The sequence below is a fragment of the Lolium rigidum genome, chromosome 1, assembly GCF_022539505.1.
Source record: "Lolium rigidum isolate FL_2022 chromosome 1, APGP_CSIRO_Lrig_0.1, whole genome shotgun sequence".
NCBI lineage: Eukaryota > Viridiplantae > Streptophyta > Magnoliopsida > Poales > Poaceae > Lolium > Lolium rigidum.
Window position 1 is genome coordinate 163,724,131 of NC_061508.1, and position 18,885 is coordinate 163,743,015.

Consider the following 18,885-nt stretch of genomic DNA (forward strand, 5'->3'; position numbering starts at 1 on the left):
ACAATTGCGGTGACAAGAATCATTTGGTCGCGGATTGTACGTTTGAGAGAAGAGAAGATCATGGTGGAAGGCTTATCCCAAAGGATAGGTACAAGCCACTCTCAAAAGGATTCTCCAAGTTCTCCCCAAGGTCCGATGACGACAAGGTCTCCTCCAACAAGAAGCCTAGAGCCTTCATCATCCGTGAAGAGTACACCTCCGATGAAGATGGGGAGCATGAGGACAAGCACTCCAACAAGGAAGGAGAGGGAGTGGCCGCCATCGCCATTTCCACTCCCTCTACCTCCCTCTTCGACTCTCCAAATGAGAACCTCGTCACCAACAATGCACGGTGTCTCATGGCAAAGGTATCCACGGAGGTAAAATCCCCTTCCAAACCATCATCTTCGACTAATGCCTCTTATATTGATGATGCCACTAGTCTCACCGTTAAACGTGAGATTATGGGTTTGGATTCCTTGGATTCTTTTCTCACTAACATGAAGGGGGACACCAAGATTCATGTTGGGGCTCTCTTAGCTCAACTTGGTGCGGCACAAGATCTTATCGAGAAGAGGGAGAAGTTGGAAAGGGAAGAGACCTTTGAGCTTGCCAATCTCAAGGAGGAGCTTGATGATGAAAGGAACCTTCACATGTCTCTTGAAGCTAGTGTCATTGTGCTTGAAGACAAGAATAAAGCTATTGTTTCACGTCTCACCAAGGATCGAGACCATGCTCTTGAGTTGGTTGGTGACCTCAAGAAGAAGATGCTCTTGCTCGAGGAAGCCAACAAAGCAAAAGACGATGAAGACCCCGATTCTTCCCATGATGAGCTTGTGGATCAAGTTACTTCCTTGAGGAGGCACAATGCCCTCCTCTTGGAAGTCAATGCTCTTCAAGAAGAAGCCTTGGATGAGTACAATCGCTTGTTCAAGGAAAAGACCTCATGTTGCAACCATGAAGAAGAAATTGCCGCTCTTGAGATCACCAAGGCCAAGCTATTGAGTTTGAGTAGCAAGCAAGAAGAGTCGTTGGAGGAGTGTCTCCGTATGAGCAAGGAGAAGGATACATGTTGTGATCATGAGGAGCAAATAGCCGCCTTGAAGAGAAGGGAAGCCAAGCTCATGGAGATCAACTCCATGCAAGAAGAAGCATTGAAGGAGTACTTTCCTTTGACCAAGGACCGTTCATGTTGCACTCATGAAAGCAACATTGCCAAGATGGAAAATGACAAGCGCTTGCTCATGAAGTTGAACGCTCTCCAAGAAGAAGCTTTGATGGAACACTTTCGGGTGAACAAGGCAAAGGAGGTCCAAGTGTTTGATATTTGCCATCCACACCCGGAGCATGAAGATGAAGTCAATCACTTGAAGGCCAAGGTTGATAGACTCCAAGTTCAAGCCAAGTACTTAGAAGGAATCATTGAAGCTAAAGATGGAACCAAAGAGGGCTCTTGCAATGAAGGAGGAGTGGCTACCAAGCCAAAGAGGAAGAGGAAGAGGAGGACCAAGAAGAAGATGGACAAGAAGAACATGGAGACCAACCGTGAAGGGAGCAATGCCAGCTCAAAAAGGGATGGAGTACCCAACTCCACCTCGACGGGTTTCGCCGGCTCTAACAACCCTTCTCATGTTCTTTTTGTTGATTACTATGGACATATTCGTGCTCGCTTTATTGGTCCTCAAAAGGACAATGTTGATTGGACTATTTGGGTTCCCAAACCCCTTGTTACTAACATGCTAGGACCCATTGAAAAATGGGTACCTAAATCCAAGACTTGATTCCTTGTAGGACTATGCTTCCGGTGGTGCTAAATGGGTGGTTGATAGTGGAGCCACAAGTCATATGACCGGAAGCAAGGATATTGTTGTCGACCTCGTGCCTTCTCTCTCTACCGTTTCATATGGCGATAACACATGCTCTAAGGTATTGGGTCTTGGCAAGGTGGTGGTAACACCCGACGTCTCACTTGTGAATGTCCTCCTTGTCGAGACCCTTGGTTACAACTTACTCTCCGTTCATCAAATTGCTCGTATGGGACTATGCACATTCTTTGATGAACATATGGTGGTCCTCTTGTGGAGCAAGACACTCAATGTAGCTTTTGTTGGATATGTAGAGAACGGTTTGTATGTTGTCGATTTCTCCGGAAAGACAACATCTTCCGCTCTTTGCTTATTCGCCAAAGGTGACAAGGGTTGGTTATGGCATCGCCGACTAGACCATGTCAACATGAGGACTTTGCAAAGTCTCCACAAGGGTGGCCACATTCTCGGACTAAAAGAAGATGTCTCTTTTTGCAAGGATCGTGTTTGTAGGGCTTGTGTACAAGGAAAGATGCATGGAGCTCCTCACAAGGCCAAGACTATTATCTCTACCACAAGATGCTTGGAGCTCCTACATGTTGATCTCTTTGGTCCACCATCTCATGAAAGTCTTGGAGGAAAGAAGTATTGCCTCGTCATCGTTGATGACTATTCACGCTATTGTTGGGTATTCTTCTTCAAGTACAAGAGTGAGACTGAACGGACCATGATGGAGTTTGCCAACCAAGTTCAACGCCAGTACGACAACAAGATTCTCGCAATAAGGAGCGGCAATGGAACGGAGTTCAAGAACTACACATTGGATGACTTTCTCGACGAGGAAGGAATCGAACACCAATACTCCACGCCATATACTCCCCAACAAAATGGGGTTGCCGAAAGGAAGAATCGAACCTTGATCGAAGCCGCTCGAACCATGATGATGGAATACAAGTCCAACTACAATTTTTGGGCGGAAGCTATCTCTACCGCTTGCCATGCTACTAATCGCCTCTACTTCCGCAAAGGTCTCGAGAAGACACCATATGAGATCCTCACCGGCAACAAGCCTAATGTGTCATACTTCAAGGTCTTCGGATGCAAATGCTACATACTTGTCAAGGACACGCACCTTCCAAGTTTGATTCAAGAGCTCAAGAAGGAATTTTTGTTGGCTATGCTACGGATTCTCACGCCTATAGAGTCTTCAACAAGTCAAGTGGACGTGTTGTAGAATATTGTGATGTGACGTTCGATGAAGATGATAGATCTTTGGAGGAGCGAAGTGCTTCTTGTGAGAAAGGAGATGCAATTCCCTCGGATACCATAGGAAGGATGGGTGTCGGCATTCACTTACCTCAAACGCTACCTTCTATGTGTACCGGGGAAGGACCAAGTTCCACTCAAGTGGAGCCATCTACACCACAAGGCCAAGCTTCTTCCGTTGATCTAACAAATGCAAGTCAACCTCTACAACAACCTCAAGTTCAACCTCAACCTCAAGATCAACCTCGACATCTACAACAACAACCAAGTCCAAGTTCACCTCAACAAGCTCAAGAACAACATACACCGCAAGCTCGTCTACCTCAACACCCAACATCAAGTGACCAAGGTCAAGCTTCAAGTTCTTCTCCGAGTGGTTCGGGGACAATCTTCATGGACAATGATATTCCCTATACACCCGAGCCATCCGGATCTCATGACAAGGTTGCCTCTTTCAACGACAATGGAGGTCAAGGCGAGGACCTAAACCGTGATGAAGGCCAAGAGGACTCACAAGAACCATCTCCTCAAACCGACACTCGCCGTGAAGATCCTACTACAAGACACTTGCGTCTCATGTCTCATTCCTTGCAAAACATCATTGGTGATCTAAAGAGAAATGTCACCACTCGGAGGCAACTTGCAAACTTTTGTGCGCACCATGCCTTTGTCTCTAGGGTGGAACCACTCAAAGTTGATGATGCCTGATACGTCTCCGACGTATCGATAATTTCTTATGTTCCATGCCACATTATTGATGATACCTACATGTTTTATGCATACTTTATGTCATATTTATGCATTTTCTGGAACTAACCTATTAACAAGATGCCGAAGAGCCAGTTGCTGTTTTCTGCTGTTTTTGGTTTCAGAAATCCTAGTAAGGAAATATTCTCAGAATTGGACGAAATCAACGCCCAGGAGCCTGTTTTCACACGAAGCTTCCAGAAGACCGGAGAGAAGACGAAGTGGGGCCACGAGGCGGCGCCACACTAGGGCGGCGCGGCCCAAGCCCTGGCCGCGCCACCCTAGCGTGTGGGCCCCTCGTGTGGCCCCCTGACCTGCCCTTCCGCCTACAAATAGCCTTCGTCGCGAAAACCCCAGTACCGGGAGCCACGATACGGAAAACCTTCCAGAGACGCCGCCGCCGCCAATCCCATCTCGGGGGATTCAGGAGATCGCCTCCGGCACCCTGCCGGAGAGGGGATTCATCTCCCGGAGGACTCTACACCGCCATGGTCGCCTCCGGAGTGATGAGTGAGTAGTTCACCCTGGACTATGGGTCCATAGCAGTAGCTAGATGGTTGTCTTCTCCTCATTATGCTTAATTGTCGGGTCTTGTGAGCTGCCTAACATGATCAAGATCATCTATCTGTAATGCTACATGTTGTGTTTGTTGGGATCCGATGAATAGAGAATACTATGTTATGTTGATTATCAATTTATATCTATGTGTTGTTTATGATCTTGCATGCTCTCCGTTATTAGTAGAGGCTCTGGCCAAGTTTTTACTCTTAACTCCAAGAGGGAGTATTTATGCTCGATAGTGGGTTCATGTCTCCGTGAATCTGGGGAGTGACAGAAACCTCTAAGGTTATGGATGTGCTTGTTGCCACTAGGGATAAAACATTGATGCTATGTCCGAGGATGTAGTTATTGATTACATTACGCACCATACTTAATGCAATTGTCTGTTGTTTGCAACTTAATACTGGAAGGGGTTCGGATGATAACCTGAAGGTGGACCTTTTAGGCATAGATGCATGCTGGATAGCGGTCTATGTACTTTGTCGTAATGCCCAATTAAATCTCACTATACTCATCATATCATGTATGTGCATGGTCATGCCCTCTCTATTTGTCAATTGCCCAACTGTAATTTGTTCACCCAACATGCTTATTCTTATGGGAGAGACACCACTAGTGAACTGTGGACCCCGGTCCAATTCTTTACATCTGGAATACAATCTACTGCAATACTTGTCCTATTGTTCTCTGCAAACAATCATCTTCCACACTATACATCTAATCCTTTGTTACAGCAAGCCGGTGAGATTGACAACCTCACTGTTTCGTTGGGGCAAAGTATCTTGGTTGTGTTGTGCAGGTTCCAGGTTTGCGCCGGAATCCCTGGTGTTGCGCCGCACTACATCTCGCCGCCATCAACCTTCAATGTGCTTCTTGGCTCCTACTGGTTCGATTAAACCTTGGTTTCTTACTGAGGGAAACTTGCCGCTGTACGCATCACACCTTCCTCTTGGGGTTCCCAACGGTCGCGTGCTGTACGCGTATCAAGACTGTTTTCTGGCGCCGTTGCCGGGGAGATCAAGACACGCTGCAAGGGGAGTCTCCACATCTCAATCTCTTTACTTTGTTTTTGTCTTGCTTTACTTTTATTTACTACTTTGTTTGCTGCATTAAATCAAAAAATACAAAAAAAAAAATAGTTGCTAGTTTTACTTTATTTCACTGTCTTGTTTGCACTCTATATCAAAAACACAAAAAAATTAGTTACTTGCATTTACTTTATCTAGTTTGCTTTATTTACTGTTGCTAAAATGGGTACTCCTGAAAATAATAAGTTGTGTGACTTCACAACCACAAATAATAATGATTTCTTATGCACACCTATTGCTCCACCTGCTACTACAGCAGAATTCTTTGAAATTAAACCTGCTTTATCGAATCTTGTTATGCGAGAGCAATTTTCTGGTGTTAGTTCTGATGATGCTGCTGCTCATCTCAATAATTTTGTTGAATTGTGTGAAATGCAAAAGTATAAAGATGTAGATGGTGACATTATAAAATTAAAATTTTTCCCTTTCTCATTAAGAGGAAGAGCTAAAGATTGGTTGCTATCTCTGCCTAAGAATAGTATTGATTCATGGACTAAATGCAAGGGTGCTTTTATTGGTAGATATTATCCCCCTGCTAAAATTATATCTTTGAGGAGTAGCATAATGAATTTTAAACAATTGGATAATGAGCATGTTGCACAAGCATGGGAAAGAATGAAATCTTTGGTTAAAAATTGCCCAACCCATGGACTGACTACTTGGATGATCATCCAAACCTTTTATGCAGGACTGAATTTTTCTTCGCGGAACCTATTGGATTCAGCTGCTGGAGGTACTTTTATGTCCATCACTCTTGGTGAAGCAACAAAGCTTCTTGATAACATGATGATTAATTACTCTGAATGGCACACGGAAAGAGCTCCACAAGGTAAGAAGGTAAATTCTGTCGAAGAAACCTCTTCCTTGAGTGATAAGATTGATGCTATTATGTCTATGCTTGTGAATGATAGGACTAATGTTGATCCGAATAATGTTCCGTTAGCTTCATTGGTTGCTCAAGAAGAACATGTTGATGTAAACTTCATTAAAAATAATAATTTCAACAACAATGCTTACCGGAACAATTCTAGTAACAACTATAGGCCATATCCTTATAATAATGGCAACGGCTATGGTAATTCTTATGGGAATTCTTACAACAATAATAGGAACACACCCCCTGGACTTGAAGCTATGCTTAAAGAATTTATTAGTACACAAACTTCTTTTAACAAATCTGTTGAAGAAATGCTTGGGAAAATTGATATACTTGCTTCTAAAGTCGATAGTCTTGCTGCTGATATTGATCTTTTGATATCGAAAGTTATGCCTAATGAAAATCATAATAATAAAATTGTTACTACAGCAAATGCCATCCAAGTTAGATTTAATGAGAATATAAGATTGATGGCCGAATTGCGTGCTAGGTGGGAAAGAGAAGAAAATGAAAAAGAAGATAATATAGCTAAAGTTTGGACTATTACCACCACTAGCAATGCTAATGCTCCACATTTTTCTGCACCTCCTACTATTAATAATAAAAGAATTGGTGTTAGCAATGTTTCCACTTCAAATGCAAAGCGCGAAAAACTGCCTGAAACTGCTAAAACTGCTGAAATTGCCTGTGATAAAACTGTTGAAATTTTTTCCAACATTGGGGATGATGATCCCATTGCTTTAGATTATAATGGTTTGGATTTTGATGATTGCCACATCTCTGAAGTTATAAATTTCTTACAAAAACTTGCTAAAAGTCCTAATGCTAGTGCTATAAACTTGGCTTTCACAAAACATATTACAAATGCTCTCATAAAAGCTAGAGAAGAGAAACTAGAGCGTGAAGCTTCTATTCCTAGGAAGCTAGAGGATGGTTAGGAGCCCATCATTAATATGAAGGTCAATGAATTTGATTGTAATGCTTTATGTGATCTTGGTGCAAGTATTTCTGTTATGCCTAAGAAAATTTATAATATGCTTGACTTGCCACCGCTGAAAAATTGTTATTTGGATGTTAATCTTGCTGATCATTCTACAAAGAAACCTTTGGGGAGAGTTGATAATGTTTGCATTACCATTAACAATAACCTTGTCCCCGTTGATTTTGTTGTCTTGGATATTGAATGCAATGCATCTTGTCCCATTATATTGGGAAGACCTTTTCTTCGAACTGTTGGTGCTATCATTGATATGAAGGAAGGTAATATTAAATATCAATTTCCTCTCAAGAAAGGTATGGAACACTTCCCTAGAAAGAGAATGAAGTTACCTTTTGATTCTATTATTAGAACAAATTATGATGTTGACACTTCGTCTCTTGATAATACTTCATACACACTTTCTGCGCCTAGCTGAAAGGCGTTAAAGAAAAGCGCTTATGGGAGACAACCCATGTTTTTACTACAGTACCTTTATATTTGAGTCTTGGAAGTTGTTTACTACTGTAGCAACCTCTCCTTATCTTAGTTTTGGGTTTTGTTGTGCCAAGTAAAGTCGTTGATAGTAAGGTTCATACTAGATTTGGATTACTGCGCAGAAACAGATTTCTGTGCTGTCACGAATCTGGGCAAAAATTCTCTGTAGGTAACTAAGAAAATTATGCCAATTTACGTGAGTGATCCTCAGATATGTACGCAACTTTCATTCAATTTTAGCATTTTCATTTGAGCAAGTCTCGGTGCCTCAATAAAATTCGTCTTTACGAACTGTTCTGTTTTGACAGATTCTGCCTTTTATTTCGCATTGCCTGTTTTGATATGTTCGATGGATATTTCGATTCCATTAACTTCCAGTAGCTTTGTGCAATGTCCAGAAGTTTTATGAATGATTATGTCACCTCTGAAAATGTAAATTTTGATTGTGCACTAACCCTCTAATGAGTTGTTTTGAGTTTGGTGTGGAGGAAGTTTTCAAGGATCAAGAGAGGGAGATGATACAACATGATCAAGGAGAGTGAAAGCTCTAAGCTTGGGGATGCCCCGGTGGTTCACCCCTGCATATTTCAAGAATACTCAAGCGTCTAAGCTTGGGGATGCCCAAGACATCCCCTTCTTCATCGACAACATTATCAGGTTCCTCCCCTGAAACTATATTTTTATTCTGTCACATCTTATGTACTTTGCGTGGAGCGTCGGTTTGTTTTTGTTTTTGTTTTGTTTGAATAAAATGGATCCTAGCATTCTTTGTGTGGGAGAGAGACACGCTCCGCTGTTGCATATGGACAAATATGTCCTTAGGCTTTACTCATAGTATTCATGGCGAAGTTTCTTCTTCGTTAAATTGTTATATGGTTGGAATTGGAAAATGCTACATGTAGTAATTGCTAAAATGTCTTGGATAATGTGATACTTGGCAATTGTTGTGCTCATGTTTAAGCTCTTGCATCATATGCTTTGCACCTATTAATGAAGAAATACATAGAGCTTGCTAAAATTTGGTTTGCATATTTGGTCTCTCTAAAGTCTAGATAATTTCTAGTATTGAGTTTGAACAACAAGGAAGACGGTGTAGAGTCTTATAATGTTTTCAATATGTCTTTTATGTGAGTTTTGCTGCACCGCTTCATCCTTGTGTTTGTTTCAAATAACCTTGCTAGCCTAAACCTTGTATCGAGAGGGAATACTTCTCATGCATCCAAAATCCTTGAGCCAACCACTATGCCATTTGTGTCCACCATACCTACCTACTACATGGTATTTCTCCGCCATTCCAAAGTAAATTGCTTGAGTGCTACCTTTAAATTTCTAATCCTCTACCTTTACAATATATAGCTCATGGGACAAATAGCCTAAAAACTATTGTGGTATTGAATATGTACTTATGCACTTTATCTCTTATTAAGTTGCTTGTTGTGCGATAACCATGTTCCCGGGGACGCCATCAACTACTCTTTGTTGAATATCATGTGAGTTGCTATGCATGTCCGTCTTGTCTGAAGTAAGGGCGATTTACCACTTATTTAATGGTTAGAGCATGCATATTGTTAGAGAAGAACATTGGGCCGCTAACTAAAGCCATGAATCATGGTGGAAGTTTCAGTTTTGGACATATATCCTCAATCTCATATGAGAAAATTAATTGTTGCTACATGCTTATGCATTAAAGAGGAGTCCATTATCTGTTGTCTATGTTGTCCCGGTATGGATGCCTAAGTTGAGAATAATCAAAAGCGAGAAATCCAATGCGAGCTTTCTCCTTAGACCTTTGTACAGGCGGCATAGAGGTACCCCTTTGTGACACTTGGTTGAAACATGTGCATTGCGATGACAATCCCGGTAATCCGAGCTAATTAGGACAAGGTGCGGGCACTATTAGTATACTATGCATGAGGCTTGCAACTTGTAAGATATAATTTACATAACACATATGCTTTATTACTACCGTTGACAAACACTACAAGAGAAACCACCCTACTGCAACGCAATTATGCGTATCTAAATGACCATATGAGCGTTGCTAGCAACTTTACCAACGGATAAAAATGCGTTGCGTTTTTGGGTGTTGCTAGGGTATAATGCAACAGATATGCGTGCGTTGGTAACCAATGGGATAATCGTTGCAAAATAGCTACAGATTTCGGGCAACAGGTGTATACTTTGTTGGAGATATCGTGTAAAGCTTTAAAATTCTATTAAAAGTACTATTTTCTGGACCTATTGGTTTGATTGCTATGGTAGATTAGTTCTGAGCGAAGGAATATAGTCATACGTGATAAACCACATCACACAAACAGTAGAATATGAACACATTCAGTGACAAAATTTCAATATTTATTATTGAAATCACCATCCATACATGAAAATTATTTGAAGGTAGACAGTTTACAATGTTACATCAAAATATCATATTCTACCTAGTCCTATGTACATCCGTTCTAAATTTTGCCAACAAATTCATACTACCTCAGGTCTGTTTTAATCGACGCAAGCATGAACTAGCTGCACCCACATGTGAACTAAGGCCTGCGTCAATTAAAACCGTCCGGAGGGAGTAGCTGATATCCGATATAGCAAGTCTTCTGATGTATGGAACCTGCACACACAAAACTTTCTGTTCAGCATCAAAGTGGCAGAAGACAGGGAAGACGTGTAGTCAATTAACTTGCTTGAAGGTTTGCAGGTATAGTAACATTTGGTTGCATGCCAAAGCTAATTCAGTGTGAAGACATGTTTGCAGTCCTCTGAATTTAAATTAGCTCATCAGAACCCATCTCATTGTGGCTACCACACAGATGGAAATAAAAAAAGGAAATCTAGATAAGAATTAACCACGAAGAGATCTGGACGAATACATCAAACAGAAGATCAAAATACATTAATTAACTACAACGTCCATGCAACAGCATATCGAATTCTTCATTAACTATATGGAATTGTCAATAAAATGTCACTTGAAACTCCAATGTTTGCCATGGTGCGATTCCAAAATTTCAAGAGAGACCTATATCATGGGAAGCCAAAAAATATGAATCTAAATCTTGTCACAAGTGAGATGATACTTCTAGCTTTTAGCAAGTTGTAGTTGTACAAGTAACACGTGGGAAGAATTAAGCGTGAGAAGGAATTAACTACATGTTCTAGTTAGAGTGAACTATGTTTGGTGTTATAAGGCAGATTCTGTATGTGGCACGGACCAAAACTAGCAGCAGGTAAACAAAATTCAGTAATAGCATGGAGTAAATAGTCTATACTGGAATGGTGCAAAACTATATCGGAAGTCAAAATTAATATAGGAACATGAACAACTGCTGCATGAATAATGAAAGCATACCTTCAGTAAAATATCATCAATTCCCTTGTGTTATATACAAGGTTAGCAGCAACCTCGAGAGCTTCTCAATTTGCTTTTATGTTATGTCAGATTCTCTTCTAAGGTAACATTCTGGGAGACCATACAAAAACGAAAATAAATTTTCTGCAATTGACCAAAGGCATGAAGATCTAGCCTAGGAAATGCGAAACGAAAAAAATAGTGATATGTTTCAGATATAACAGAAAGGAGTACTAATGAACTGCCAAACAGATAAATGCAGATACCTCTGACTGATCTTCTCCAGTACACTTGGATCAGATACTTGAACACCCATTTGCATTTTATCTTTTGAAGGTCAAAATCAAGACAAGCAAATCTAGCAGGGGTCTCTTTAGTATGCCTTGCTTGAGTGGAACGGACTGAATATAAATCGCCAAAAGGGGATGAATTAATAAATGGAAGTCGTCATGTTGCTGCTTGTTACTGTTGATGGGCTGTGGGCGTGTCCGCTTGAGCTTTCTTCTTGCGCCATATAGTGAAGCTTCCACACGCGCTGCTGCCCTTACTGTACGCCATCACACTTGCCAAGGATGCACAAAATTCCTACAAAAATTACGAACACGGGTAAAGCCATGGGAAAAGGAGAGATGAATCTGCAAGGGCAAAAACATAAATTGCACATGGAGCTCGAACCCTGTCGTTCCATTGCACCGTCGCGCCCTCTGTGATGCGAATCGGCGCGTCGGCTCTTCGAGAAACCTCCACGTCAGGGAGTTGGCTCAAACACATCTTAGCTGCACGAGCGATTCATGGAGTTAGGGGATCTGAAGGTAGGAGGCGTGATCGTCACCTGCATCATCAGCAGCCACTACTCGCCGGCGACGAAGGCCCTGCTCGTGGGTGAACGGCCGAGAGGCACCCTGGGGAAGGGGAGGGAGGGAGGCGGCTAGGTTTACTTTGGGGGAGGAAAGTGGGACTGCAGGTGCGAGCGTGGGTTCGTGGCCGGTGGTTAAGGAGAGGTAATCGTGCTTATTTGGGCTGGGCTCATAGGATTCCTCGCGGACTGTATAATGGACAACAGATTATACCCTGCGTTCGCATGTGTATCTATGACAAAATTTTGATACGGATATTTGCAGCGTTGCCAAATATTCGTTGCTATAGAGAGGTTATTGTTGTAGTGAAAATTGTTTCTTGTTTTCAAAACCAAAGCTCTAGCACAAATATAGCAATCAATGCTTCCCTCTGCGAAGGGCCTTTCTTTTACTTTTATTATTGAGTCAGTTCACCTATCTCTCTCTACCTCAAGAAGCAAACACTTGTGTGAACTGTTCATTGATTCCTACATACTTGCATATTGCACTTGTTATATTACTTTACATTGACAATATCCATGAGATATACATGTTATGAGTTGAAAGCAACCGCTGAAACTTCATCTTCCTTTGTGTTGCTTCAATATCTTTACTTTGATTTATTGCTTTATGAGTTAACTCTTATGCAAGACTTGTTGATGCTTGTCTTGAAGTACTATTCATGAAAAGTCTTTGCTTTATGATTCAGTTGTTTACTCATGTCATTTATATTGTTTTGATCGCTGCATTCATTACATATGCTTACAATAGTATGATCGAGGTTATGATGGCATGTCACTCCAGAAATTATCTTTGTTATCGTTTACCTGCTCGGGACGAGCAGGAACTAAGCTTGGAGATGCTGATACGTCTCCGACGTATCGATAATTTCTTATGTTCCATGCCACATTATTGATGATACCTACATGTTTTATGCATACTTTATGTCATATTTATGCATTTTCTGGAATTGACCTATTAACAAGATGCCGAAAAGCCAGTTGCTGTTTTCTGCTGTTTTTTGTTTCAGAAATCCTAGTAAGGAAATATTCTCGGAATTGGACGAAATTAACGCCCAGGGGCCTATTTTCACACGAAGCTTCCAGAAGACCGGAGAGAAGACGAAGTGGGGCCACGAGGCGGCGCCACACTAGGGCGGCGCGGCCCAAGCCCTGGCCGCGCCACCCTAGCGTGTGGGCCCCTCGTGTGGCCCCCTGACCTGCCCTTCCGCCTACAAATAGCCTTCGTCGCGAAAACCCCAGTACCAAGAGCCACGATACGGAAAACCTTCCAGAGACGCCGCCGCCGCCAATCCCATCTCGGGGGATTCAGGAGATCGCCTCCGGCACCCTGCCGGAGAGGAGATTCATCTCCCGGAGGACTCTACACCGCCATGGTCGCCTCCGGAGTGATGAGTGAGTAGTTCACCCCTGGACTATGGGTCCATAGCAGTAGCTAGATGGTTGTCTTCTCCTCATTATGCTTAATTGTCGGGTCTTGTGAGCTGCCTAACATGATCAAGATCATCTATCTGTAATGCTACATGTTGTGTTTGTTGGGATCCGATGAATAGAGAATACTATGTTATGTTGATTATCAATTTATATCTATGTGTTGTTTATGATCTTGCATGCTCTCCGTTATTAGTAGAGGCTCGGCCAAGTTTTTACTCTTAACTCCAAGAGGGAGTATTTATGCTCGATAGTGGGTTCATGTCTCCGTGAATCTGGGGAGTGACGAAACCCCTAAGGTTATGGATGTGTTGTTGCCACTAGGGATAAAACATTGATGCTATGTCCGAGGATGTAGTTATTGATTACATTACGCACCATACTTAATGCAATTGTCCGTTGTTTGCAACTTAATACCGGAAGGGGTTCGGATGATAACCTAAAGGTGGACTTTTTAGGCATAGATGCATGCCGGATAGCGGTCTATGTACTTTGTCGTAATGCCCAATTAAATATCACTATACTCATCATATCATGTATGTGCATGGTCATGCCCTCTCTATTTGTCAATTGCCCAACTGTAATTTGTTCACCCAACATGCTTATTCTTATGAGAGAGACACCACTAGTGAACTGTGGACCCCGGTCCAATTCTTTACATCTGAAATACAATCTACTGCAATACTTGTCCTACTGTTCTCTGCAAACAATCATCTTCCACACTATACATCTAATCCTTTGTTACAGCAAGCCGGTGAGATTGACAACCTCACTGTTTCGTTGGGGCAAAGTATCTTGGTTGTGTTGTGCAGGTTCCATGTTGGCGCCGGAATCCCTGGTGTTGCGCCGCACTACATCTCGCCGCCATCAACCTTCAACGTGCTTCTTGGCTCCTACTGGTTCGATTAAACCTTGGTTTCTTACTGAGGGAAAACTTGCCGCTGTACGCATCACACCTTCCTCTTGGGGTTCCCAACGGTCGCGTGTTGTACGCGTATCAATGCCCTCAATGGTCCCGATTGGTTGAATGCAATGCAAGAAGAACTCAACAACTTCAAGAGAAATGATGTATGGACTCTCATGAAGCGAACCGACCATTGCCGCAATGTTATCGGCACCAAGTGGATCTTCAAGAACAAGCAAGATGAAAGTGGCACGGTCATCCGCAACAAAGCAAGATTGGTGGCACAAGGCTATTCTCAAGTCGAAGGCGTGGACTTTGGTGAAACCTTTGCACCCGTTGCAAGGCTCGAGTCCATCCATATCCTTTTGGCCTTTGCCTCACATCATGGCTTTAAGTTGCAACAAATGGATGTTAAGAGTGCTTTTCTTAATGGTCCTCTACATTAGGAAGTGTATGTGAAGCAAACCCCGGGGTTCGAGGACCCCCATTTCCCGGACCATGTCTTCAAGCTCAAAAAGGCCCTATATGGTCTCAAACAAGCTCCTAGAGCTTGGTATGAGCATCTCAAGGAGTTGCTTGAAGACCGTGGTTTCCAAGTGGGGAAAATCGATCCCACTCTTTTTACTAAGAAGGTCAATGGGGAGCTTTTCGTATGCCAACTCTATGTAGATGAAATCATATTTGGCTCTACTAACACAAAATTCAACGATGAGTTTGCTATGTTGATGACAAATAGGTTTGAGATGTCAATGATGGGTGAACTCAAGTACTTTCTTGGGTTCGAGATCAAGCAAATGCGACAAGGCACCTTCATCAATCAAGCAAAGTACCTCCAAGACATGCTCAAGCGCTTTGATATGAAGGACGCCAAGGGGATATGAACTCCAATGCAACTCAAGTGTCAACTCACTCTTGACGAGGGCGGCAAGGCGGTGGATACCAAGCTCTACCGTTCGATGATAGGTTCGCTTCTCTACCTTTGTGCCTCTCGCCCGGATATAATGTTGAGCGTTGGTATGTGTGCATGGTTTCAAGCAAGTCCGAAGGAAAGCAACCTTGTGGCGGTCAAGAGGATCTTTCGATATTTAATTGATACCCCACACTTCGGACTATGGTACCCAAGGGACACGGACTTCGCATTGGTTGGTTTCACCGACTCCGATTGGGCGGGCGACAAGATTGATAGGAAGTCTACCTCCGGAGCATGTCACTTTCTTGGAAGATCTTTGGTGTGTTGGTCCTCGAAGAAGCAAAATTGTGTCTCCGTCTTCACCGCGGAAGCCGAGTATATTGCCGCGGCGAGTAGTTGTGCTCAAATCTTATGGATGAGGCAAACCTTGCGGGATTATGGACTCAAGTATAGCAAGGTGCCTCTTTTGTGTGATAATGAGAGCGCAATCAAGATCGCCTACAATCCGGTTCTTCATTGCAAGACGAAGCACATCGAGATACGGAACCACTTCATCCGGGACCACATTGCTCGCGGAGATATTGTACTATCCTATATTGGCACCAAGGAGCAATTGGCGGACATCTTCACGAAGCCCTTGGATGAGAAGCGCTTTATTGAGTTGAGGCATGAGCTAAATATCATTGATCCGTCGAACTTTGCTTGACCGTCGTGCACACATACCAATCTTACCGTCATATCTAGATGAAAGGCACGCATGGACATAGGGGGAATGCGGTTTAAATCCATTGAGCTATCGCTCCCCCCATAATGCATAAAGAAATCCAAAACATTTGCTATTTGTCAATTAAGTGACTTATGAGCTTCATGTTGAGTTGTAGTCCGTGAGTCCTAGATACATCTACGCGACCTCACAACTACTATACTCTTACACGGTGGCTTCGGCCACCAACACCCCCTCCTTGAGGGTTTTTCGGTTCTTCTTGACCTTGTTTTGTTTTTCTTCTTTGCTTTCTTCTTCGTGTTTTAAGAACCTCTATCAAGCTTGTTTTCTCGTGATTTTTGCAAGCTTGGTTGTATGTTCTTTTTCTCCATCTCTCTAGTTTCGTCACCCTCCTTTTTGGTGTTTCGATGCCAAAGGGGGAGAAGTTCCTAGGTGGATGGAGACCTTTGTTGTTTGTAGCCGTTTGGTCCTAGTTTCTTATCTTGTCTTATGACTACATCAACAACCCTATGGAGGCATCTTATTGTGAGTTTGGGTATTCTCAAGGCTATGGTATGATAACTTCACCCAAATCTCCGTATATGATCTTATGTTGCCTACATATTGTGCATATGCCTCTTGAACATGTCATCTATCTATGTTGCATATGTGCTTGGTTTGCAAAACCTAGGGGGAGTGTTGTCTCTATAACATGTGTATTTGTATTCAAATACATATTCATGGTATGCACATGTGTAGGGGGAGCTCCGTCGAGTTTTTGCAAATCTAATGTTCTCATCATAATATCATATGTTGTTGTCTACTCTTGTGTTGTCATCAAACACCAAAAAGGGGGAGATTGTAACAGCAAAATTTACACCCCGAGTTTTGTGTGTTTGATGACAACACTTGAGTAATCTCACCGTGTGCCTTGAATATCATTGTTAGATTTGCAAGTACACGGTGACCTCACCGGACGCGTCAAGATCGGAAGACTGAAACGTAGTTGATAGGTTTTCCGGTTTCGTGTGTGTTTAGCGAGGTAACAAAGTTGGAGAGAAAAAGGGAAGAAAACCATATTTAGCCAGGCCGGTACTACCGGTACCTGTAGCGGTAGTACCGCTACCCCTATAGGTACCGTTGTCGGTACCGCTCTGAGTCTGTGCTCATTTGCCCTCCAGAAACACGCTGCGGTACCCCTGCAGTACCTGGGGCGGTAGTACCGCTCAAGGTACCGCTTGAGGTACCGTAACGCGTTACGGTCGTACCGCTCCGGTACCGCCCTGGTACCGCTCTGGATCCAGTAAGGTCTGGATCCTATTGCGGTACCACGAGCGGTACCGCGGGCGGTAGTACCGCTCTGTGTCCTTTGACCAGATCTGGACCGAATTTGAACTCAGAGCGGTAGTACCGCTTACACCAAAGCGGTAGTACCGCTTAGGCCAAATCTGGACATAACGGTTGGATTTGGAGGAGCCTATTTAAGGGCCATTTCTTCCCCACCCGATTTCATCTCTTCCCCTTCTCTCTCCTCCATTGTTGCTAAGCTTAATCCTTGAGGATCTCCTTCCCCCTCCAACCAATCTTGCCCTAATTTTGAGGATAGGTGGAGGAGACCCCGATCTATAGTTCTACCAAGAGAGATTTCACAAATACTAGCTATTCCTTAGTGGATCTTGGTGGTAGGGTTCCTTTGGTGGATCTTGGAGAAGACTTCCTTTGGTGGAGCATTGGGGAGTTCCTTTGGTGGAGCCTTGGAGAGTTTCTTGGTGGAGCATTGGAGGAGTTCCTATGGTGGAGCATTGGTGATGGGTTCCTATGGTGGAGCATTGGAGATGTGCAGCTATGGAGTCTAGCTTGGTGATGTACTAGCTCCATAGGGTGTTGGGAGCATCCTTGTGTGTGTGGAGCTTGCCCCAACCTTGTGAAGGAATCACCGCCTCGACCGGTGCCTTAGTGGAAGATGGAGCGCACCTCCGTGGAGCTCTCTCGAGGAAGAGGGTGAGGCCTTCCTTCGTGGTGTGGCCCCCTAGTCTCTTGTGTGAGACTAGCACCTCCTCAACGCAGACGTACCTCCTTTAGTGGAGGGAACTGCGGGAAACAAACCTCGACTCGCCTCGCGCCCCCCGTTTGTCTCGCTTCTTACTTTTGTTATCTTGTTGATTCCTTTACTTGTTGCACATGCTCTAGCTTCATTGTAGGATCACCCCCATTGCTAAAAGTCACACATTTCCCTTCCGTTGCATAAAACTTGAAAAAGACTAAAACTTGCCGTACCGCCATTCACCCCCCCCCCCTCTTGTTCGCTACGATCCGTTCACCGGTTTTAATTGTTTTTTGTGGTTTTTTATTTTTCTGACCAGATTTTTGAACGTTAATCATGACTTTTCAACCTTTTGTACTTTTTAAATCCGAACATTTTTCGTTTTTTGAACTTTTTCTAATTTTGAACATTCTAAATTTTAAACATTTTTTAGTTTGAACATTTTTTAAGATTTGAACATTTTTTAAATTCAAACATTTTTTAGATTTGAACATTTTTTAAATTCAAAAAAATTTCGGATTTGAACAATTTTTTAATTTGAACAATTTTAAATCCAAACTTTTTCCAAATATGAACTTTTTTGGATTTAAACATTTTTTAAAGATAAAACTGTTCTAATGCACAACAATATTTCTACTTCGCGTTTTGTATCATGCAAAAATATCACGGGTTGTATCATACGAGGGAACTCGCTCAGGTAAAATCGGAAGTCACTATTTCACGTTATAAACAAAACATGCGGGATTGCGGGAACAGACCTTGCCAACGCTAAATGGGCCGAGCCCATCAAACCAGATCGTTCGATCAAAACGTGAAGCATGTATGCGGAGCGAGTCGTCCACTCCGCTTAAAGCGGTCATTAGGCGCTCCGGGATTTGCCTTGTG

General features: G+C 42.8%; 1 long non-coding RNA gene across 3 annotated transcripts; it reads right to left on the minus strand.

Annotated features, from left to right (window-relative positions):
- Positions 1 to 10,207: 10,207 nt before the first annotated feature.
- On the minus strand, positions 10,208 to 12,099 carry LOC124682687. Of its 3 annotated transcripts, XR_006996384.1 has the most exons (5): positions 11,985 to 12,099; positions 11,828 to 11,928; positions 11,419 to 11,737; positions 11,153 to 11,263; positions 10,208 to 10,414 (listed from the first exon to the last, which is right to left on the minus strand). It is a non-coding gene; the product is annotated as an uncharacterized LOC124682687 (long non-coding RNA). The 3 variants fall into 3 exon arrangements; XR_006996382.1 differs by having other exon boundaries at positions 11,828 to 12,099; XR_006996383.1 differs by lacking the exon at positions 10,208 to 10,414 and adding an exon at positions 10,516 to 10,562 and having other exon boundaries at positions 11,828 to 12,099.
- Positions 12,100 to 18,885: the final 6,786 nt, after the last annotated feature.